The following is a 24,320-nucleotide window of genomic DNA, read 5'->3' as shown; positions in this document are numbered from 1 at the left end:
AATGCGAGAAACGAAAACGGCAATGATAGCTGTAACCTCGAGGGACAAAAAGAGAGCAGTGAGTGAGAAAACGAACGGGTAAAGGACATCCTATACAGCCTAAATTAAAAAGAAATGGGCGCGCATGCAGGTCTCATTGTGCGTATGCAGAATAACAGCTAATCATTGAGAGAAAAAACAACAACACTGTATTCCAAGGGGAGACCAACACGAGAGTGGGATTTCAGAAAGCTAGGTGGGCAGATGAGATTAATAAGTCTCCGTGTACAACAGGACTGCAAAGAGCACAGGGCTGAGTTGACTGGAAAAACACGGGATAGGCTTTCACCCTGCAGTTGGCGCACTCAGGATGACGATGATGATGAAGACGATGACGGCTGGCGCATTTTCTTTCTGCTTGAACCGCGATCGTCGGCTGACCTTGCATTCTTTCACTTGCACAGAGTATACGTCGCGCAGGGCGATGTAATCACAATGGGCTTCATACCTCACGGTGACAGCGGCGTCAGAAATCCGCCTTGAGTGTGCATATGGCACCTATAACACTACTACAAAATAAATCTTCACTCAGAACATTTTTGTTTAAAGACGAGAGTCTTTAGTCTTTCTAGAGCACCTTCGGTGCCAAAATATCTATCTATCTATCTATCTATCTATCTATCTATCTATCTATCTATCTATCTATCTATCTATCTATCTATCTATCTATCTATCTATCTATCTATCTATCTATCTATCTATCTATCTATCTATCTATCTATCTATCTATCTATCTATCTATCTATCTATCTATCTATCTATCTATCTATCTATCTATCTATCTATCTATCTATCTATCTATCTATCTATCTATCTATCTATCTATCTATCTATCTATCTATCTATCTATCTATCTGTGTCTGTCTGTCTGTCTGTCCATTTGTCTGTTTGCCGTGATAACAACCTTTCTAACTATACCTCAAACTATATATCAAACGGCCAACCCCATCCGCAGCGCCCACCAATATTGCTCAAGTTTCAGCGTTTATACTTGTGCGATTGTCAATTAAAAATTAATTATTGTGCATATCTGAGGCATCATAACAACACGTAGATGTTTTGTATGTGTGTCTTTATACTAGAGAAACACAGAGAAGTAATTCTAAGGATTGTAGCGTTTATCACGCTGCGCTGAGAGTGCAACGCGATGCTCAAAAAGGCATGCGTTTGCAATGCTTTCCTAAGACGACACGGTGGTGGCACCAGCCCGTCGCTTTGCGTTCTACTCTTTAACGCCTCCGAGACAGGCGCGGATCTTTCTCCGCGAGCGCGTACGCCTTCCTTCGTTTTCGAAGATGACTGTCAGATGGTGCTCGTGTCTAACGTGCCTCGATGCGCTTCCAGAATACAATTCTCCGATTTTCTCGCGCAGAACGTCTTATAAATGTTTTGTTCACTCTCTCCACACGCAAGACTGCCGTCTTTCGATGACATTTGCAGTGAAACATGCAGATATGGGGCCAATTTTTTTTTTAAAGCCACGACTGACCTACAAAGCATTTCCCGAACTACGTCAGAGTCGAGTTGACACCGCAGCCCTCACCACGATCGCTACTGTGCTAACTCACATTCCAGACAAGCTAGCAAAAGTGGCTTCCCTTCGTTCACGATGCGAAGCGAAACACGAGCTCGTTTCCAGAAGAATGGTAGTGCCGATGTACGCTTGTGTATGGAAAAAGAAAGAAAGAGAGAAAGGGGGTGTAGAATGGAGGTTGCAGTAAAGAGAAGAAGGTTACGAGGACGGCGAGTTGTGAAAGCTTGCGGGAGCAAAAGGCAGCAGGCGGTGGCGTCGTTTCGTCGTCGCAATCCAGGTGTCTCGCAGATCGATAGATCGCATTATCCGGACCGCTTTTCGATCAGGTTCATCGATTGACCGAGAGGGAAGGAAAGAGTGAGATGGAGGGAAATGCAAAGAGGATGAAGGGAAAGGGTGCTAGAAAGGGCAGGGGTTACGAGTGAAATGGTAATGTGCAAAAGAAAGGAAATTTTGTGGGATGAGAGTGGAAGAAACTAACGAAGTAAGACCTTTTCAATGAGTATGAGAAGGAAAGAAAGAAGCATACATGACACAATGAGGTCTGATTCAATGTTTCGAGGTACTTATTTAGAATCACTTCATGCACTCAGTATAGCGTTGTAGAGATCGCTGCGTAAAGCCTGCTGCAATTATTTATGAAGCCGTTGCGATAAAGCAAACAAGAAAAAGCTTAAACAACCTAGACGTAGCAGACATTAAAGAAAACACTAGTGAATAGCGTTCGCATAAAGTGAGTGATTGAATGATTGAATGAATGAATGAATGAATGAATGAATGAGTGAGTGAGTGAGTGAGTGAGTGAGCAGGGAAGGGAGAGAGCGCGAGAGGTTGCAAGCTTGCCGTGGAGGCAGGTGCTTCTGCCTATCCTTAGTAAAGGAGGATTTCTCCTCAAACTCACAAGACCCGCAAATAGTTTGCAAGAAACGCGGCCGCATTCTTCTGAACTTGCTGCAAAACACATAATTCACGGTCATTGGAAAGAGATGGCAAAGCTGTGCAAATGCCAGACAGCTTTGCCAGAATGGCCCCTGTGGCAACATCACACATCAACCAAAGCGAGCGAAAAGTGTGGGCTTTCAAAAACTTCCAAATATTAAGAAAGGTATACATAAGGTAGCGTAATGTTTGTTCCAAAGTTTTTCGCTGCAGGACATTTAGGCTTTTTCACTCACACTGGCTACAGTAGTGAACAAATGCGACGTTTCCGATTACCATCAGAAGAACGAAGGCAGCCTCATTAGTAAAGCCAGCGATGCCCCGCAGGCTATTAGCCCAGTGCAGAACAGGGATCCGTTTTAGCAGTGCGTTTTTTTGTTATAACATGAACGCCGGCGCGCGTGTAGCGCTATATATTTGCGCCTGTCCAGGGCCAGTCCACTCAACATTTAAGGGATGTTCGCTAATGGGCGTACGCCAAATAATCCTGTGCACGTCACTTCCCAGACATACAGGAAACTTATCACTATAGTTTTCCCCGAGATTTGTACACTCGGCGAAGAGGCATGGGATGTTGCCCAATAGACAGCCAGGCGTACAACTGTCTTCTATAGCCTGGTTCCAATTCTCACGTAGTTGGCAGAAAAGTTACAAATAGAGCATCAGAGACAAATACGACGCTGGTGACATCGTTGTACAAACAACAGGAAGAGAAGGAATGAAACACTTATTTCGTGTTCTGCGTGAGAAGACAGGCGAGTGGGATACTTAGTTTGTGAACTTATTGGCACGTGCCGCTGTCCTCACACGAGGGCCTAAAGGCTGAGCGAATTTTCGTGGTAGCACTGATCTCGCCGGTGTGGCCGTTGCCCCGCAAGTAGATCATTTTTTTACACGTTTAGTGTAGACTATGTCCGTTTTGTTAGGTTTCAACATGAACAAAATTAAAGATACAACTTTTCTTTTCCCATAGGTTCCTCTAGCTGAGATGAGGTGGTGTCTGGTGGTAGAGTCGGGAGAGCCATCCCCAGCGTAACATATTCGCCAGAGTATTAGATATCGGTTCATGCACATACTTTCCGCTGTATTAGTAAATATCGAACACGTCGCGAATCGTTTGAAACTGTACTCAACCATATGCGCAACTGGAACATGTATTCGACCCCACAGGAGGGTCATTTCTGAATTTATGGCAGACTGCGTGAACATTCAAGGTTTTCTGTCCTTATCCTTCTCTCTTCTCACAGCAAGGGCTCTCTTTAGTCACTTTATTCATTTAGTGATTAAATGATACTTGTTTAAACTACACTTCCGTCAAGAACGCTAGAGTGAAAGGTCTAGTAAATGGCCCCCTCGCAACTAGAATTTAATCTTAATGGGTATAGAGCCTCTAGACTCACTGCTTCATCTTTCGTTGACTGCCGATCCGTCGCACCTTTTGCTCAGTTTCAAACAACGTGAAACCTCGGCGAGAAAGGAGCCTTAGTTCTTAGGACTTTTAATTCCTGGTACTCGCATGGGCAAGAATACGATTGCGAGCTTCCTATAAACAACATGAACTCCCCCACGAATGTGTTTGACCTTTTTTTATAGCAGGACAATTACTACCTTTTGCAGGAAAAAAAGTGCCTACTACGATTATCTCCACTATAATTACTTTCGTTCGAGACGGTAACTTATAAATTACAATGTCACGGAAGCAGAGAGTGGGCTCATATATTTAGAGTCATATATTTCAATCTTAACGTTCTCATTTTTTTCTGTAATATCAGCAGCTATAATTGAATTGCAGGTATCATTTAGGCATTAAAAAAAGAAAAAAAGAGAGCGGTCATGCTGATGAGGCTGAGGTCCTCAGCGTCTACGAGCTCTTTAGTTATAAGCTTTGTATTCTAATCACTACCTTTGCGGACATTCTCACTGTGAAAAGATTAGCATAATATCCATTTTCCAAGTGATCTGGCTCAGCGTGATTGAAACGCATCGACGATTGCATAATACCCTGTCTGCACAGAATGTAGATCGCACACAAATGTCATCTTTAAAACGAAATAGTGGTACAGTTACGCTACTTTACTTAGTTGTAGGGATCCTTTCGTGTCAACATCACTCGCGCTTCAATGATAAAGGGCCCATTTGGAAAACAGTGAACGCCTGAAACAGAATGGTGACCCAAACGCGGAGCCAACGCAGAGCCTCTCGGGAACTCCCTCACCACAGATTCTCACAGTTCCAATACACCTAGGCACAGCGTTGGCAGAGCTGCGTACTTCGCACGAGAGGACTCAGTGGCCAAGCCACCGTTCCTTTCTAGCACTGACTCCGCGTAAGGTGTATGCAAACCACTGAGCAATCTAGATGAGCTCCTCTTTGCACGAACCCTATCGCAAACCCTCCGGAGAGTCATTTCCGGTGCACTCTGGAAGTCCCGCATATCGCCTGCCCAACGCACTACAGTAGAACACTCTGCTGGGAACCCGTGGCAGCAAGCGGGAGTGACCGACCACCGCCCTAGCTCCAACTCTCGCGCCTCTCGACGCTCGGGGGAAAAATGTCGCTTTCGGCCAGCGTCTCCCTTTCGGGACCTTGTTTGCTCGTTTCCCCCCCCCCTCCCCCTCGAGTACGCTCCGTTTCGGCGTCCTGGTGCGCGCTGAAATCACATGACCCTACTCTGGGCCAATGCTATGGTAGCTGCTACTGTTACTGCTGCATGCGGCGCTCCCTGTGTGCTGACGTATTGGACTGATGCAGCGAACGGTGGGCCTCGGACTGTCGCTCCCAACGGCACACACGCACGCGGGACCAGTCGAGGCGCTACTCTTATGTCAACTCAATCAATACAGTCCTCTTTTTCTGTCTGTTATATAGGCGTACGTGTTTTGGAGATGAAGTGTCGTTCCAGCACTGGAGGTTCGTGCCAGACCTCTGCTGCTTAACAATTACCAAACACACCGATGATCACCCCGCAGCAAGTCGGGCTGCATGACGAGCCATAGTGCAAGGTTTAAATAGTGTTTAACATTAAGCGAAATTCGCAAAGAAAAAATTAAGAGCAAAACGAATGCACTGTGAAGGAGGTTCAGTTGTAGGGAGGGGCGCTTCGTGCAATTTGAGCTGAGCACTGAATTTCGGGTTAGGTCATAGCGAGCTATATATTGCCACTCTGCTCCACCTCTTTAGAATCTTCCACCTTCTTTCTCTTTCTTCTTTTGTTCTCAGAACGCGCAAATAAATATTTTGGGTTATTGAGTTTTCCGTTCGCATAATGCCTCGCCAGGAGGGAGCACACGTGCGTATGCTCACCGAATTGCTGAAGCTGGGCTATAGATTGTAAAGACGGCTTCTCCTCAATTGCTATGTTAGTGAGGCAAAGTCGTCTTCAAGTGGAGGTGGTGTTGACGCGGCATACACAACCGACAATTGTTGCGCCAAGGCACGTCACGCGTTATTAGCAGGCACTGGTTATTCGTCCTATTTCTCGAATACAGAAAACCAGTCGCCGTTATCAACTTTCACTGATAGCTTCGGCGGACTGAAAGCTTTCCAAGATCTCTTGTTTAATACTGTAAGACCCAAACAGAACTTTCCAATTAAAAACAAAATTTAAGCTTCTTGTTATCTTTCATTTTTTGCCGTCAACAATAAATAAAAAAATAAAAACGATGATGTATCATTAGACATATGACTGCAATATCACGCCAATTAATTAACTGCCGATATGTTTCCTGAACACTCTGTGAACGAATACTTTCTCCAGCTCATAAAATATTTTCTTTACATGTCATGCTTACGTTTCTCACGCGTAAATACAAAGTTAGAGGTATCAAAGCATAGTGCAATATATAACACACAGAGCATTACAGGATACAAAAATTCGGCAGATCCCACGTAGCGTGCCAATCGATGTTATGCGAAGCATGTGGAGGGAAGGTGACTCTGGTGTTATGTTTTCATATAGCTAGACGTTATTAAATGTTGCTAAAGATTTGTACATATGTTTTGCGCACATATTTATGTTGAACAGTCACATATGCTTTATACAACCAGTTGCTTACAATTGCATAACGATGCCAACGTCAACATTGACATTACCAATACCAGACACGGTATGTAAATATGTAGTCTTCTGCTTGCGAGAATGGTAGCCCTGGCCAGCTCTACACAAACCAAGTTCAGTGGATACAGTATTGATGGGAACTGACAGACACTGATGCCAGGGAAAATATAAAGGATGTTATTTGTAGTATTTGCAACCTAAATGTGAAAAAAAAGAAAAGTGGACGAAAAGGTAACTTGCCCCGGGCAGGATCCGAACCAGTGACCTTCGAGTAACGCGTTCGATGATCTAGCACTGAGCTACGACGGCGGTCCTCCACCTGTTCTATTTATGGAGTATACAGGGTGTCTCAAGAAATGCGTCCAATATTCTTTTAAAAATTACAAAAAAGGAGGTATCTGCGTGCTACTTCCGGCGTTGCCTTTCTGTGGCAGAATGCATCTTGATTTGATTGATATGTGAGGTTTAACGTCCCGAAACCACCATATGATTATGAGAGGCGCCGTAGTGGAGGGCTCCGGAAATTTCGATTATTTGGGGTTCTTTAACCTGCACCCGAATCTGAGCACACAGCCACCGCAGTCGAGATTCGAACCCGCGACCTGCGGGTCAGCAGCCTAGCACCTTAGCCACTAGACCACCACGGCGGGGCGCACCTTCAGATTAGTACAAACATTTTACGGCACTAAATTAAAAAAAATTAACACAATTACCTTTTAACCAGTGGTCATAGCCGGTCGACTCAAATGGGTGCATTGAAGTCCTTCTTACGAATAGTCCATAGCTACTTTGAAATTTCGGAAAAGCGGCCACTGTTAAATCACCGCGGAGCGATGCAATCTGGCCAACTTAGCCGGCGAAACCGAAACCGACTCAGCAAACAGCGCATCTGCCCATCAACTTCTACAACACCTTAATTTCAATGACGCCACTGTTTCTCGCTACACCAATTCGTATTTGTTCTGGTGTGCATCCGTAAGTCAGCAGTATGGTGAACAAGCACAGCATTTGAACTTCGACGGACTAGTTGTACTCAATACATGCAGGAAAAACAGACTTACAGGAACAGAAGAAGTGAGCCACCGAATGAACCGACAAGACATCAGGGCAGCGGAACGCTTGTATCTGAGACAAGAAGAAAAGGGAGAAAATAATTATTTAGAAAGACAAGCACTCAAGTGGTGTAATTCAATAATAGATTTGTCAAAATACCATTTCTCTCGTATAAGAGTTTCAGCGCTACTTCTTCATCTACTGAAATCGTGGAACACTGGAAGGGTATTGCACTGCCACGCTAGCTTTGAAACTGTTTGAGGCCGCCAGTGAACAGTGCCGGCGTTATGATATCATGCATGTCTAAAAAAATTGCCCGTTTTATTTGTGAAGCCTTGGATGCCTAATCAAACGTGAAAATAGACAGATATGTGGGGTGTAACGTCCCAAAATCACCATATGATTATGACCTGGGGTTCTTTAACATGCACCCAAATCAGAGCACACCGGCCTAGATCATTTTCAACTCCATCGAAAATGCAGCAACCACTGCCAGGATTCGATCCAGCGACCTGCCATCAAACGCGAAAAGATACCGTCGGCATCATCAAGAATGTCTGAAAAAAAAGTCATCTTATGGCATGACAGGCCACTAAAATTTGTGACATCACGATGTTGTTATTACGTCATAATAAGGACGTCAACAAGTGACATTGTCGCTTTGTCAAAAGGCTGGCTGAAAGCAGATGCAGTGCAAAAGTGGTTGATGCGTAAAAAGCACGAAACGCCCCCACTCGCGTTGGCAGCGCAGAGCCGTCTTACCTATAGGTAAAAAAAAAAAAAAACTTTGGGAAGTGGGAGTGCCTCAATGTATCACCTACTAAGAAGAAAAAAAGCTTCTCCCTTCGACTTGTCTAAAAAGAATGCGTAAAAAACGTGCGACTTTTTTTTTGAAAACGTGCCAACAACAATAAATTTATTCATAATTGAGTATCCAAATTTTTTAAATTTAATGGTTGTCATGAAGATATGTGATGTTATTCAAGGTAAGCATGAATACTAAATGCGAGTTTTTTAATAGTAAATGTATTCTAATATACTGACAACAAACTATAACACAATATCCTACGTTATTGTATGCATTAGGTCCCGTAGGCAAAACTCGTGATTTTGCCTAGGATGCAAGAAACACTCCTTCAATGTTGGGTGAAATTTCAGATGCAGCTAAAAAATAAACGTTATGTTAAAGTTCTGTTGTGTGGCTTTGTAGTCACAGGCACATTTTTCGGGGCATACATAAGTCACCAGCATCATCTTAGACGACAACGGCTGGTGAAATGTTTTCGGACGTATCGGCGCGACAGCAGATGGACAACAATGGCTGTACTTATTTCGCCTATTAGCCAATATATCTGAGTTGGCGAAACAAGTTAGTAAGCCACCCAAAATGAAAGACACGGCAACAATCTTCGGTTCTGGCTCGAATCAACTTGGTTCATTTTGCTGTTATGTGGGCTATTCAGAGCTGTCGTTTAGGCAACAATTCGAGACCTGAAAAGCAGCGTTGGAGGCGAGACTTGCGGAGGCTGTTACGACGTTGTACTTCTGTGTTTCCTGGATTTACTTTCGCTGTAACTCTGGCTTCTTAGAACATCACGTTTTCACGTCAATATGTGCCACACTAGAAAAAAAAGTTTAGAAGAGCTTGAAGCCGCATCCTCTCAAGTTATCACAGTTGTAGAGGCTTGCTAAGAATTCTAAGGCGAAAGCCTTAGATGCCTTTGCTCGCCCTTATCACTTTAAGAGCTTAAGGATATGTAAGGCGCAAGCCTTACAAGCCCCATCAAAAAAAAAGTTCAGCATAAATGATGCGTTAACTACGTCACCATGAATGGTGCGCAAAAAATATGGCCCTGTATTTGCACGTTTTACTGAAAATGTCGTCTAAAGATGGTAGACTTCCGTCTGGAGAGAGTGAATAAAACATTTATTTGATGCTTTGCGCGAGAAAATTGGCGACTTGGATGGTGGAGGGGATTGTGCGTGAGAAATGAGCGCTACCTGACAGTAATCTTGGAAAACGAAATAATCTTCTTTGATAGAGCAAGCACGCGGTGTGCGCGCGAAATCTCAGAGGTCATAGTTTGTAGAACGCAAAATAGGCGGCCGCACTATATTGTCTTAGCAAAGCGTAGGAATCACCCGCCGTTTTCGTATATAGCGCCATATGTGCAGTACTTGGTTTTTAACCGAAAATTGCACAAATAAACGCGGAAACTAGATTAAGATTGACGGGCGTTGAAGAGGTGGTTGACCTTTAGCCGTTGCGGTTGACATATATACAGAAAGACAAAACTAAAATTTTCGCATTGAACTAATTTGTCGCGCGTTGTTAATGCTCCGTACATAGCATGAATAATTTTTTCTGAACAGTATTCTGAGAAAGACAATATCGCCTTTAAAAAAATTCACAGCAATTCCTCTGATGAGTGGGGCGAAGTGTCGGTTGGTCGGTCGGTCGGTCGGTCCGTCCGTCCATCCGTCCGTCCGTCCGTCTGTATGTCCGTCCGTCCGTCCACTCCTATCACACTACAGCACGCATCGGACGGACGGACGCTTCGCCCGACTCATCATCATTCACTCCATGAATATGCTGTGAATTTTTTATTATAACAGCGCCATCTATTCTCATTAACGCTATCTAGTGATATTATTTTCAAGGACATATGCACACAGCACCATCTAGTGAGCAATTCCTAAAACTGCTCAGAAGTGGCTACTGTAACATACTACTACAAAAGAGGGAGCGTCTCTAAGGAGTTTCGCCCCTAAAATCAACGTCTGCGATGTCACCACGACGTTGCTAGGACGTCACATAATGACGTCATCACGTGACAATGTCGTTTGGCCAGAAATGGGCCCATCACGGAGGCAAAGCGAAACTTCGTTAACTGCGAAAAACACTGCAGAGAAAAACCACGTTCGTTTGGTGCAGAGAATAGTTCGCAAAAAGGGAAAGGGCGAAGTCACCGCAACTGACTCTAAAGAAAAAGGAGAAAATGGCTATCGTCTTTGAGTACTCTTCGGCAGATATTTAAAGGACCGGGTGACGTTTTTATTTATCCATGCGTGTCCGGATGCTGAACACGACCACATCTGTGGCTATCTAAAATGTATAAACACTGATTAAACAGACACGAAAACGAAGTATTCTGATAGGACAGACCCTGTGATAATAAGGACGGGCCGGGTCAAGAAGAGAGCTAATGAGGACAATAAAGAAAAAAAAGAAGAAAATACATTAGGCTCGCTCGACATCCGACGAGTACTGATTGGGAAAAGGCAAAGAGTCATCTGCTAGGTAGGACTACGAACGAGAGGTAACGAAGCGCAAGCGAATACGGCACAGCGAGAGTTGAATGCCGTGGGCCGCACCTGCTCGCCAATGCCCCGCTCGCTGAAAGAACACTCCGGCGTCCTATCACAGCGCTGCCCGGTGTCGTGAAAGCAAGCTCGTTTTCGTCAGGGGCCGTCCCCAATCCCAAACATAGGTCCCGGCGGCGTAGCCAGGACGATTCTTTCGTCTTCTGATGGAGCTGGCGAAGTGAATCAGTGATGACCAGATGTTTGTGTGATACTGTCCTAAAGATAAAGTAATGGCAAAGAAGAGAAGACGTGCGAGTCAGCGAAGGGAGAGGGTAGTTGCTTGCAACTGTATCTCATCGACCCCGGAAATCGCACGAAGAAATCGGCAATAGGCAAAGTATTGGCTACAGTGACAGAGAAGGACAGCGCTGGCAGCTGTGCAAGAAAGCGAGCCTGCTAAATAAAGTAGTGACTACCCGAAGGAAGTACGTAAAACACTCGGAAGCATTCAGGTTGGTGCAGAAATGACGGCTCTTTCCCGCGCAGCAGGTGCAAGAAGAGAAGGCAGCCGAGTAAGAATTGAGAATAAAATACTAACTGGGAAATGGCGTTTGTACTTTTTCTTCTGCAAACTGTGATCAACTTTGTTTCTGCCGCTGGGGTACGGTGTTAGATGTGTGCGAACATTCGAAGTAGCCAAGCAATGATACTGACTACAGACACAGTGAGGTAATTAGTAAAGGTACCGAAAACAGACTTCCACATAACTTTATTGGGCTCCTGAGAAATGCTACTTATTTAGGCAGCACCCCGGCCGCTCTTACATGGAGACGGTGAGGTCTAACCTCACCGCCGCGTCGTGGGCTCTCTGGACAGACCGTAGTTGCGGTAGTAACTCGAAACTTTCTAAGGCAGAGCATCAATCCTGTTCTGTAAGCCGACTTGGGCCCCGTAATGAGGTGAACCACCCGATCGCACGTTCTAAGTTATCTGACTTAATTGAAATCAAGGTTGGGAGACTCGAAAGCCTCTGATGAGATCTTGTTGAAAAAATATAGGCTTGATTTTGGGCGAGAACTGGTCTGTCACATTCTAATTGTGATGAGATCAAGAAATCAGGACAATGAGAAAGATAGCAACAAAGGTAACTAGCGCATTCACGCACGAGGCAAGATTCATTTAATCGAACACGATCGCATGGACCCGTTCAGCTTAAATTGCAAGAGCATCATCGTTAATAGTGAGAAAAAACGTGAGACCATTCAAAGAGCAGAAGCGGAAAGAGTACCGAAAAATAAAGAATAACATAAGCACAATGAACAACTATAGCATAGACTGCTACTACGTTGTCGACAGAAGGCAAGTGGATTAAAATGGATCAGAAGGCAAAATGTTTTGATTGCGCATGACTCTCTTAAATGAAATAAATATTTTGTTTTCAGGGCCATGTTATACGCGAAAGTTCAAAATTAGTCTTCCTTATAAGAATATTGTGACATGTTTCTCATGAAATATAAATTCTGATTGAATTTATTCAACGTTACTAGCAATTTCGCACTCAGGATTGCCGATTTTTCCCCCAAACTATAATGTTTTCTCGTCCTCCTTCTGCAGTAATCCACTGATAATACAACAATGAACGCCGGTAATTACTTGTTTTCTGAATACTGTTAATATACATACTTGCTTGGCTTTGCAATCTGACCCAACGTAACGTTGCTCAGGAGTACTCATACAAATAGGAAACCCGTCGGGCATATGCTCTATATTTGTGACCAGCCAGAATAAGTTTGAAAAGAACAAAACAAAACAAAACAAAACAAAACAAGCGAAATAAAGAAGCAGAGTACCAGATGGTAGAGAGCTTACCAGGAAAGCGTTTGGTTGGCAACCCTACGCTGAAATATAGGGAGAAAAATGTTACGAAAAGTGTTGCGGAGAAGCCAGATCTTAATTTCGAATTATCTCCTCGACCATCCTTTTCCAACGTATCACTGTGTTTTTTAACGATCTCCCTACGCTACAGCCCAAAGATGTCCAATTTGACTGTCACTCGCAGCACTCTGAAATATGTCGGTTTTACCAGTATTGCGAAACCCACACTGTCGTGTTATGTCCAAGCTGATCCTGGAGCTAAGAAGTGTCTCACCATATCTCACACATACCCAAGCAAGAACAAATAGCCTCGCATGTCTGTAACGAGAGCGTGAGGTTGTCATGTAGCCGGAAAATAGCAACTTAATAACATTACAGCAAACAGTATAGCGGTATAGTAGGAAGGAGTGCGCAATCTACGATACTGACGCCGCCCCAAAGCACCACTAACGGAGAGAAACAACCGAGGCATTGAAGCTGCAGCCGTGGCCTTTGAGCAGCGACACGGATGAGACATATGGCAGTGGCAGTGCACTTGAGATCATGAGCTAAGAGATAATCTTGAGTCACGATACCTAAGTCGGTGACGAGAACATCTAAAGGCAACCAGCCGCCTAAGAACACAGCTGCCAGAATACGTCCCGAAGTCACTTACACGAGCTAACGCCACGCGCTAAACTGCGACAGCAAGACCGCGTCGTGGTTGCAGCTGCTGCTCTCGGCTGTGAGACGCCCTCTGGTGATTCGCTGCATGCCTAATAAAGCGAACTAGCGGATGCTCTACAAGTCGAGCGAGGAACAATCCAGCCCGACGCCTCAGCTCTTTATAGGCAGAAGATTATGCCCCTAGGCGGCTCATGGCATTCTTTCTCCGCTATAGCGTACTTCTCTGCCGTATCGTGGCGTACTTGTCCGGCTCGTAGCTCGAGACAAAGGCCCATGCCCCAAAGTGCTGGGTTGTATAATCGCTCACGTTAGGATCCGTCCCCTGCACCGTTTTGCCAGAATATGCGGATTCCGTGTGGCGGTCGTAGGAGTTACGGAGCCCTTCCACCCCATTTTCACGGCGACGTTCTTTTACGGCCGGGTCGTATTCGCGGAACAATGGACGGTGAATGGTATAAAGCTTACGGAGGTCACCACCATTGCTGGTGTATATAAAACAAGCTCTGTGGAGGCGCCGGCCCGAGTAATGTTTTCTGGAAGGAAGTGGCCGACAGAAGAGCGATAAATTGATGGTTATTTAAGTGCGATGCTTAATAGGGCTCGCCTTCTTTGATTTTATTACCCCACGGCAGGGACATATTTCTGCGAATTTCTCTTTTACGATTATCGGTTCGGTCTTATTGTGGATCTGACGTCAGGCAGCTTGTATCACTCCTGAAACTAGACATTACGATGTCATTCCTGCGCGCCTATATATATTGGTTCTGAGAAGCCACACCATCATATCTGCTGTAATTTTGACGGTCGGATTTTCGGACGTTACATGGAAAGGACGGTAAACCACCCATTTCAGCTCCCGTGGCCTTGTCTGAAGACCTTAATATTAACAACAAATCGTGTGGTACGGCCAGTCACTACACAGCTGGATTCAATAAACTGATCCCTGTGGTAGAAAACTGAGGCCACTGATTCTGTATGACTCTTCGAGCCAGCTTTAATAACGGTATAAGTATTCTGCCACCAGTTCGCTTTGATAATGTTCGCGGACAAGGTAAGGCATTTCATAGATGCTCCAAAAAGTTCGGAATAAACAAAGGATACACGAGCGCATTTGAATAAATTGTCCTTGAACCAACTGTCATGCCCACTTGACGGCAGCTCGTTTATGCTTGAAGTATTACGTGACACTAGGATATCGAAGCAGATTGCACAAGCTGACCCTCGTGAAGACGTTTTGCTCGCGAATGGCCGATGGAGACGAATCCCGGATCCTCTGAAGCACGCGCTATCGTGTCTAAAAGACCGCATTGAGACCATTTCGCATTTCGATGTGGCCCTTACCTTGCAACGTCGTTTCAACGCTGTCTCTATACATTGTTCCCTTTTCTTATCCTACGCACACCTTCATTCGCTGCACACTGGCCGATAGACGAGAGTCGCGATGGGTGGCCATATTCCGCGGGGACGATCCCACCGGCCCATGCATCACCCGATGGAAAGGGTCGACGCACCATTAAGGAGATTACATTGCAACGACCGCCTCTTGAAAATGTCGCGTTTTATCTTCCAAGACCGAGGGGCGGTTAGGCAGCTTCAAGCGGCGGGGGGGGGGGGGGGGAGGGGGGTTGGGGGGGGGGGGGCGAGACACGCCTATAGGATGGTTTCGACAGCCGGTGGTTTTCGTATTCGACATACTGGCAGAAGAGAAATGCTTGACACATTTGGCGGGGGCTCCCCGGTGGTACGGCCTTGCGCCGAACGAGAAACGTGTCTCAGGTAGGGAAAACTGTAGAGCGTGTTTGGGAAATAGGGAAATGAGCGCCGTCGTTAGCAGCGAATAAAAACAGAAACCGCAACACGTCCTCCACAAATAGAACGGTTAACAGTAAGAAGCCGATCATTTTACTCTTCATGCTGCGGTGATTTGCGCCCCGCTGAAAACATTACTAAGCGTTGCGGAAATAAACACACCGCCAATTCTCACATACTGCCCTAAACCAGCACTGTCGTTACTGTTCACCAGCATTTTGAGTTCGGCTTTTCTGTAGGAGTTAATGGAACTTCCGTCTGCTCCTCAGTTTTTGCATAGAAAACTAAGTTCAGGTGGTAAACAAGATACATAAATATCAGAAAAATACCGCGCCTGTGAAAGCATAAAATCCACGTACTATCACCGTTCTACTACTAAACTTTAATATGACCTTATCAACAAATCGACAACAAACTAAGTGGTGAAAGCCGAATGGCTTTCTCTCATATGGATTGAGACAAAAAATTATGCGCATATTTATCGATATTTTCCACAATAACTGCTCTGTGGATGATACGGTAAGGCACCTCTCTAAATGTGGTGATCTCCTCGTATAGCTCAGTTACCCAAGATATAAAGAAAGGTAACTGCTGACCATATATAATAATGACAGCCAACAAGAAATATAGCTGCCCGAATTTCAAGCTGTGACCCCAAATTCAGCGGCCCTCGATGGACTTTATCTCGGTACGTTAACAACGCCAGGAAGAGTCTCTTGTGTCTCGGTTGTGCACTGCCGAAAATGTATCTCCGTTGTGCTTAGCTTTCAATGTTACTGCTTCCTTTTTTGTGCAGGGTATTCGAAGAAACTAATAAAAAGAGTAGGTACAACAACTTAACATTTTTCCTCGCAAACACGAAGAAGCTGCCTTGCAGCGGTGTAATGTGTAACTGAAGAATGTGAAAACGCGCACGTCGTAACCACTCGTAACCACACTACCAGAGTATTGCACATTCTGTGTAATATAGTATATAGTAAGGTGGCGGGAAAGGAAAGAGAAAGTGAGGAAGGAGGAAAGGAGGAGAGTACCATACAGAAATATGAAAGAAAGAGAAGACAGAATGTGAAATACAGGGAATCAAAGAAAAAGAACATATAGTATAAAAATTCAGAGTAAGATAGAAATATACAAAAAGAGAGGAAGAAAAACTCGAAAGAAAAAGGAAGAAATATAATCAAAGAAAGATAGGTAAATAACCAAAGAAATAAATAGAAAGTAACCGCCATCATCCAGAAGACTTGAGGATCAAGAAGCTTCGTTGGGCCAAGCTTTGCATCGCTTGCAAATTTACCGCAGTTCTTCACTAAACACAATGAAATGAACCTTTTTACCGTGTTACACTATACACAACTGAACCAACCCTGCGTCCTGCTAATATATAATGGCACGCAGAACTCAAACTCGAACGCAGTGAACTGGAGCTAGTTCTACCGCTTTTGTATTCTCCGGTAAGCTAATATTGCCAGCATCACTTCGCCTTGCACACTTGAGTGTGGGGCCCCAATAATTTTTCGCGACTGCTAGTAACTGTGTGACATTATGTTCTCCCGTTGTCCCTTCGGAAAAGTATTCCACTCTGTGTGCGATATCTCGTAAGTTTTTAACTTTTACACAGACATTTTAAACTGGAGCAATGACCAAAAAAAAAATAGCGCAGCTTAAAGTTCTGTGTTTTCTATTTCATTCTTATACAGAAAGAGGGGTAAGAGCTAGAAGCCACATAGCCTGACACAGGCGATCACTAAGTTGTACCTAAAATTCTTTCACTCCTGGCGTCCTAGCTACATAAGGACATGAAGCAGTATTGCAGCCAAATGTGATACAATGAAGTGGGAAACTCAAAAAGGTGTCCGAACTCTCCTCAATACTCCTGCGCAAGCATAGGTAGTAATTTTTTTTGTCGTGGACTTCTTCGGAAATGTGAAAAGAAGACAACAAAATGGCGGATTGCGATAACGATCACACTCGCCACAACCAAATAATAAATGACACCTTAATGGTTAACTAATAGAGCAGTAGCTACCGTATTTTTCATGCTGTTTCTATGAGATGTCTAACTTGCTATTTACAAAGTGGGTCTTTTCTAACACTAACATATCACCTGCAGTTGTGAAAAATCCTATTGTATTCAATATAGGACACCAGGGCTCAGTGGTTTTCAGACCCCTGAATGCATTCAGGCTAATCCAGATGTGTAGCTCTTGTAAAAGCTCCCGATTTCTTTGTTGTTCTAGTCGACAAACCTGTCCACATCACTTACATAATATGTAAGGAGTGTCTAATAGCGAGATAGGACGTAATAAATTTTAATTTGTTTTATAAAATAGAAGACGACAATGAAGCGTAGTTCAATCAGCTTGCCCTTGCAAACATGAGCAAAATTAATTCTGGCGCCGCGAAGCATGATACGGCATTTTATGTTGGAACTTCCAAAGTGTTCAATATGTAGACGGTGGCCATTCAAGTGCATTGAGGAGCTGTGTATCACGAGCGCAAAGACTTGCTATTGGACAGTTTAGGCGCTGTAAGTAATACGTGGTTGCGGTATGTTAGTTGCACAAGAATGACTTGCACTAAGAGGGTTAAATAAACAGATGTATTTAATTTCCCCATATTTCGCTTTAAAACCCCCAAGCCCTGGTGTCTTATATTTAGCACATGGAGCCGTTTTTTTGCATACTATTGGGATACTCAGAAAAAAATATTTTCGTGTTAGTCAGGTTGTAATAACTCCCAATCAACGAGAAACAAGAATATCGGCCGGTTAAAAAAATAAGGGATGAAAGGGTTAATAAACCGCGCAAGGCTGGGTCACAGCACAGCTAGTGGGCACTTAGCTGGCCCTAGGTGAGCTAAACTTTTACCCTCTCCCCTGTCTTTCTTCTGCTCCTTGCTACACTATATTATACAGGCCAATGCTTGCTGTTTTAAAAAAATCTTTTTATCGTGTCTCTGTCTATCATCATTAGATGGTCATTTGCTTCTCTGTGCTACTTCCCCGCCTCCTGTAAAAGGTAGCAAACTGGTTCTTCTACCAAACCTGTTGCTCTTTTCCTTTTACGTATTTCTCTCTCCGTGTGTTTCTCTGCTGTTCTGCATTTTTTTTAATTTTTGGTATTTCTCTCTTTGCATGAGTTTTCCAGCCCTCTTTTAAACATGCAAATGAGTTTGTTATTCTGGGGGCGTTACACTCCAAGAGTACGATAAGATTTGTGGAGTACCGTAGCGGAGCGCTACAGAAATTTCGACCACCTGGGTTTCATTAACGTGCACCTAAATCCAAGCACACTGGCCTCAAGCATTTTGCCCTTCATAGGAACGTGATCACCGGGGTAAAACTGGCGAGTTGCTGCCAAAAGCCCGCCACCCAGTGTTTACGATGAGTACCGTTTTTTTTGATAAATTTTATCGGTGAAAAAGTTGAAGGATTCTTAAGGACACTGTGCAGAGTGCCCTCACAAGGGCCTTGAACGCGCTTATATTTGCTCGACCTCAGCGCCACCACGGTGTGTCTGAAGTACTCGTGCCTCTTGTTGCCTCAATGTAACGTGACCGGATTGACGAGAGCTTCGTTGACGGGGCCCGTCGCTGACGTCCGCTTGTTTTCCGCCTGTCGTGACAAGCAATCACCAACAGTGTGTGCAGAACAGAAGGGCAACTGTGGCACAAGATGGCAGCAACCTACCCCACTTCCCCGCCTCCTCCTTCTTTTTTTTTTGTCTCTCTGCCACCGGCGTGGGCGTGCATGGAGTAGAGAAACGCTTGCGGCTTCTGAGGTTTCTTCTCTTTTTTTGGGTGCACGTTAAAGAACCCCAGGTGGTCGAAATTTCCGGAGCCCTCCACTACGGCATCTCTCATAATCATATGGTGGTTTTGGGACGTTAAACCCCACATATCAATCAAGGTTTCTTCTCTTCGTTTTCTGGAGCTTTTCAGGCACGCGCGTTACCAAGTGTGCATGGGTGTGCGCATGCGCGTGCGCATGTGCGCACAGGCATGTGTGTGAGTGCGTGTGATGCGACTGCGATGAAGTTTATGGGCGAAAACAAACAACAACAAACAAAAAGATGAAAAATATTCAGATTGTTCATTTAAGTGCCAAATAACGCGTTGAAATAGGCAGCGCTGGGCGTTTTTGCATAGTTTATCTCGTAAGAACTCTATTTCAACTGTCACGAGGTCTAGCTGGAAAGCAGTTGCCGTTATCCCCCATTTTTTGTATGTTCAGCATGAAAATACAGTTCGCGGACGTGGTGGAAATTGTTTTTTGCTTACTTCATTTGTAGCATTACAACCCCCCCCCCCCCCCCACCGCATGTAACAAAGCTTTTGATCATCTTTCAAAATAGGGAGCACATATATAGAGCCATCGATAGATAGATGCCATTAGGGTGACTTTACAGAAAGGTCGAGCTCACCGATATAATGCAGGGAAATTCGCCCGCGACCACGATGGGGGCGACATCTACACTTTCATGCACACGTGTAGCAAGCACACTGTACCTTTCTTTTTCCCCGCTTCCTGTTTCCCAGAGTTTAGGATTACATAGACGCAAAAGGCAAAGCTCCGATAAACGATAAGTGGCGTATACGTAGGCGCATATAAGACTTGACGATAGCCGACGTTGAAGCCCGTCGTCTCGGCGCTTCGTGTGACCAATTGCTTTTAGAGGAAGCGAACTATTCGTCTTGAGCCACCTGCGAACGCAGCTGCGCCTTCATCGCCGACAGCGGAAACTCGCTGGTTCCAAGCTTGGCCGCGGCAAACGGCGATGACTGCCAACGAGTCGAGGGATCGAAAGGACCCCTGCGCCCGCTGACTCCTATAAATCACGCCTTCGCGTTACTTTCGCTGCACCCGCTGAAGCTGCAGTGAGGGACCCCGCGTGCGACAGCGTGTCTGCTGTGCCGAGCGGGCGCGCCCTGGCTCCATGCCTCGGTGGACTTCACTACGCTGCAGTGATGCATACGCGTGCGTTGGCCAGCGCTGCTGGAAACAGCGCCTTAGCGTTTTGCTGCATCTCCTTCATCACTTCGTTATTTCCGGCGATACATAGCCGTCAAAAACGAGGCACGCCGACCCCCTTGTTGGCGTGTCAATATGATTATGATTATTCGGTTTGAAAACGTACCTATAACACTCCTATACAAATTTAGCGACCAGCGCTGGGCAGTCCAACCTTAGTCGAAGCTTCAGAAAGACATTCAGAATCCATTCGATATAACTTAACTCAGTAATTATGAGGATTCCACATTTTTCGCATCGCCGTGATGTCTCGTACTGAAAGAGTACTGTCAACGCTAATAACCATTTTTGTAATATTGCGATACTTACTACCGAAATTTCAAAATTCGTAATATGACGTTGTTTGAAGTTATTGGTCGGAAACAAAGTAACATTTATCAGACAAAACGTACTGTCATTTGCACTTAATGAGAAGAGACGATATCCAGCGATCGAAGATATCATTCCGACAATGTATTTCTTCAACAGGCAACATTCTTCTGCTCCCTCCATCTCTCCCATTGTCTCGTTCTTATAACGTGTGCAAACACGGCTTCTTTTACGCAAACAGTGGCCTTGAGTCTTTGAAGGGTTTTCAATTCCCGGCAACATCATCCTACATAACGCCCCGTAACTCCACTGCCGGCGTTACACAAGGAAAATTAGCTGTGCGTTCGCTGCAATCGAGGATCCTCCGTTGCGTAGCAATCGGCCAGGCCTCTTCTGTGATGAGTCTTCGTCCATTTTCGTACGCACTTTCCCGCTATTGTCATTAGCCATAAAAAACTTAGAAAGAGTATTAATACACATGGCAGTTTTAAGATGATTAATCTTAAATCTGGCGTCCATAGTAGTCTGCCTGAGAGATAACTCTCCATGCATAACTTATCTGCGCATGCCCATGCATAATTCATAGACATGCGCACATAAGTTTTTGTGCCTTCTTTTTTGCCGTTGAGCACTTCCTCAGTTGTTAGCAGGAATTAGTGATGTACGGATTTCCTTCTGCTGTCCGTATTTGCATGTTTCATTTTTATAATAATAATAATAATAATAATAATAATAATAATAATAATAATAATAATAATAATAATAATAATAATAATAATAATAATAATAATAATAATAATAATAATAATAATAATAATAATAATAATAATAATAACAATAATAATAATAATAATAATAATAATAATAATAATAATAATAATAATAATAATAATAACAATAATGGGTGTTGAAGAAATCAAGATATCAATATGAGAGATGCTGTTGTGGTGGGCTCTGGGACTTTTAATAAGGTTCTTAAACATGCTTCTAAATCTAAGCACCTGGGCCTTAAGCATTTTCACCTCCATCGAAAATGCAGCCGCCGCGGCCGTGATTCATGCCTGCGACCATTGCGCCCAGCAGTGGAGCGCCATAACCACCAGACCACCATGGCGGGAATCTTTTCTCTCAGAATGAATACGTACCAGCTATAGCTGAGCTCTCTCTGCACGCACATTAGAGCACCTCCAAGTACGTGCGTTCGTCCCACGTTGCTCGCTCCAGCTTAAAGAAGAAAAGTGTTGGGGCTCCTTGTGCATTCAGCTATGCCGACTCGAAGGCAAAATGTTTCTTCCTCTCAGACAGTGTACTGATCCTCCCCACCAGCGTCTCCGAAACTTTTTTCTGCTTCGAACGTGATTTTAAGCAGCCTGCAGGACCGGAGGCATCGCTAGGTTTCAACTCTATCCCTAGTTTAGCAATGCTTCCGTGATCGGCCCATTCTCATCATGTGACGTCCGGTTGGTGCTCCAATCAAGCTTTCTGTTGGACGAGTTGGTGTTGTATGAACTTGTATCACAGATAACATTTATAGCGCCGAAATGGGAGAGAAAGAGATACTGAAAATAGAACAATACCTAACAAAAAAGAGATGCGTAGGGCAAGCGCGAAACGTCCACTGACTACTTCGGAAAAATACCCCGAAAAGTAGAATACCTCCGCATGCATGACACCACTGCGTTGCTAATCGATCAGTGAATAAAATATTCCATACTCGCTATTGAACAAACATGCGGAAGTGTCGCTGATACAGTCCGTGCACGCCTTCGCTGTTCATATAATAGGCTTCCGGTAACGCACCTAAGGTATCAGCTCTTCTATCTAGGATCTTAATCTCGTGAAGCGACAATTCACAATCTGGTATCCCAAACTTGTGCTGTCACGATGACATTATCACAATATATTTTCTTTTGAATCCCTTGTCTCTACTCTTCGTGTTTTTGACGAGACATCTGCTACTTGGACCTTAAAGATTGCACAGAAATTGTTAAGAATAATTGATAAAGTCCGCAATTGCCGGTGCAATCTAAAGCGCTCCTCCCAGACACGCCTCAACAAATACACGAGAGAATACTCGGGAAAAATGACGTTGCAGCATATTTCTACCGCTACATGCTTGTCGCAACAGAGTCTAAATATGGAAGGCACGGGATCAGGCGCTGGCGCAACCCAGCAGTGCCACCAACGCCGCCCACTGCTGCTCTGCAAGCCTGTTCCTGTTACATCATGTGATAACTGATTCCTCGCCGAATAACGGCAGTGCAGATGAGATTTCCTGCTCTCCGCTTGCTCACCTTCACCCGCATCTCGTTCTTCTTTTTCTCTCCTCTTCTCATATGTTGCAATATGGTTATGCAGCGGCAGCAGGAGAAACATTGTGGAACAGAGCTTTAAGTTTAAAACACAGCTGGTAAGAAGGCCTTGTATTCAAAGAACACGACTTCGCTCGTAAACCGGAGAATATTCATTGCATCATCATTGGTTCGTTCTAGAGAAGCTAGGCTCCTTATATTACAGCACCATTTCAAAGCTAAGCAATATTAGACGCCACGAAAAGGCTATCAAAAGCTATCTTCGAACTAATCAGGGCGAAACAGTCTATTTCAAAATTACTACCTCTGCAACAACTTCAGTTAATTATTCTGCACCATTCTTGAAGAGGCAGCTTTAAGCGAGAGAGCTGAGGTACCCGAGTGCTGTAGCCCATCTCTATAAGAAGCAAAACGAGGAGTGCCGTGTAGTGAAACACATACAGCAACATCGTGGACTCCGTTTCTACCATCAAAGTACGCAAAAAAAGACGTGCGCAGCTTGCAGTAATGGCGCGACGCTGGAATAATAAGAGAAGATTGTGTTCGGCATACCTAGGTTTGCTATATTTTTAATTTGCTAGGAATGCCAAGCTCTACCTTGAGATGCTAAGTTTTTGCTAGCAGTAGTGAGCACGACCATAGACTTGACTAGACACGTGGCTTCCCTACCTGTTACGTATGTCGTGATTTTAGTCGCGTGACTAACTATTACGTAAATTGAGGGGGGGGGAGGCATTACGTAACTAGCTATAAAGCGATGCTGCATGATTTCAGTCACGTGACTAAACGTTACGCGATGTTATGCTTTCTTAATCACTTGATATATTGTGGTGTGATTTTACGTGATTTTTTGTCGTCTAACGGACTCGGCCATCATAATGTTTGTATGCAACGCCGGACAAATCGATTCAATTGTTGCGGGAGGAGTGCAGAAATTGTAGTGGACTAAACGAACACGTATCGACCTCTAACCCAGTCCCTTCATCCCCGGTACTAAATATCTGATGCCAGAATTTATGAGTGGAGCCACTACCTCGCAACATAGATCACGAACAACCCTTCGGATGCAAGCAAGCGCGTACTGCTGCCCTTGAAGGGGCCGTGCAACACTTTCTGAGCATGGTCAGAAAACGCTGCCGGTCGATAGTATCGATAGGGGCTCCTGAGAACACGCGTGCTAAATATTATAGCGCAGCACGCAGCCTGGAATTCACAATAAATGATTAAAGTCAACCAAAAAATGCTTTTTCTGCTCTAGATAAATGACGAAGCATGCTAGAAAATTGTGCGTGGAAGGCCATCTATCAGCCATTGGCTAAATTGAACATGGCGCGGTCGGTCGTTACGAGGATCACCACAGGAGGCCATGACTTGTCAACACGTGCGCACGCG

The 24,320-nt window shown here is 44.5% G+C and overlaps 1 protein-coding gene across 1 annotated transcript in view; it reads right to left on the bottom strand.

The window, feature by feature from the left end:
- Positions 1-24,320, bottom strand: part of LOC119173478 (metabotropic glutamate receptor-like) — a 450,920-nt gene that overhangs the window by 346,661 nt on the left and 79,939 nt on the right. Inside the window, exon 2 of the mRNA XM_075894965.1 lies at positions 7,631-7,694. The gene's annotated coding sequence lies outside the window, so the exon portion shown is untranslated. The remainder of the gene's footprint in view (positions 1-7,630; positions 7,695-24,320) is intronic.

This window comes from Rhipicephalus microplus, chromosome 5 (genome assembly GCF_043290135.1).
Source record: "Rhipicephalus microplus isolate Deutch F79 chromosome 5, USDA_Rmic, whole genome shotgun sequence".
Lineage (NCBI taxonomy): Eukaryota > Metazoa > Arthropoda > Arachnida > Ixodida > Ixodidae > Rhipicephalus > Rhipicephalus microplus.
Note: the sequence above shows the minus strand (reverse complement) of the source record. Positions and strands in the feature narration are given on the sequence as shown.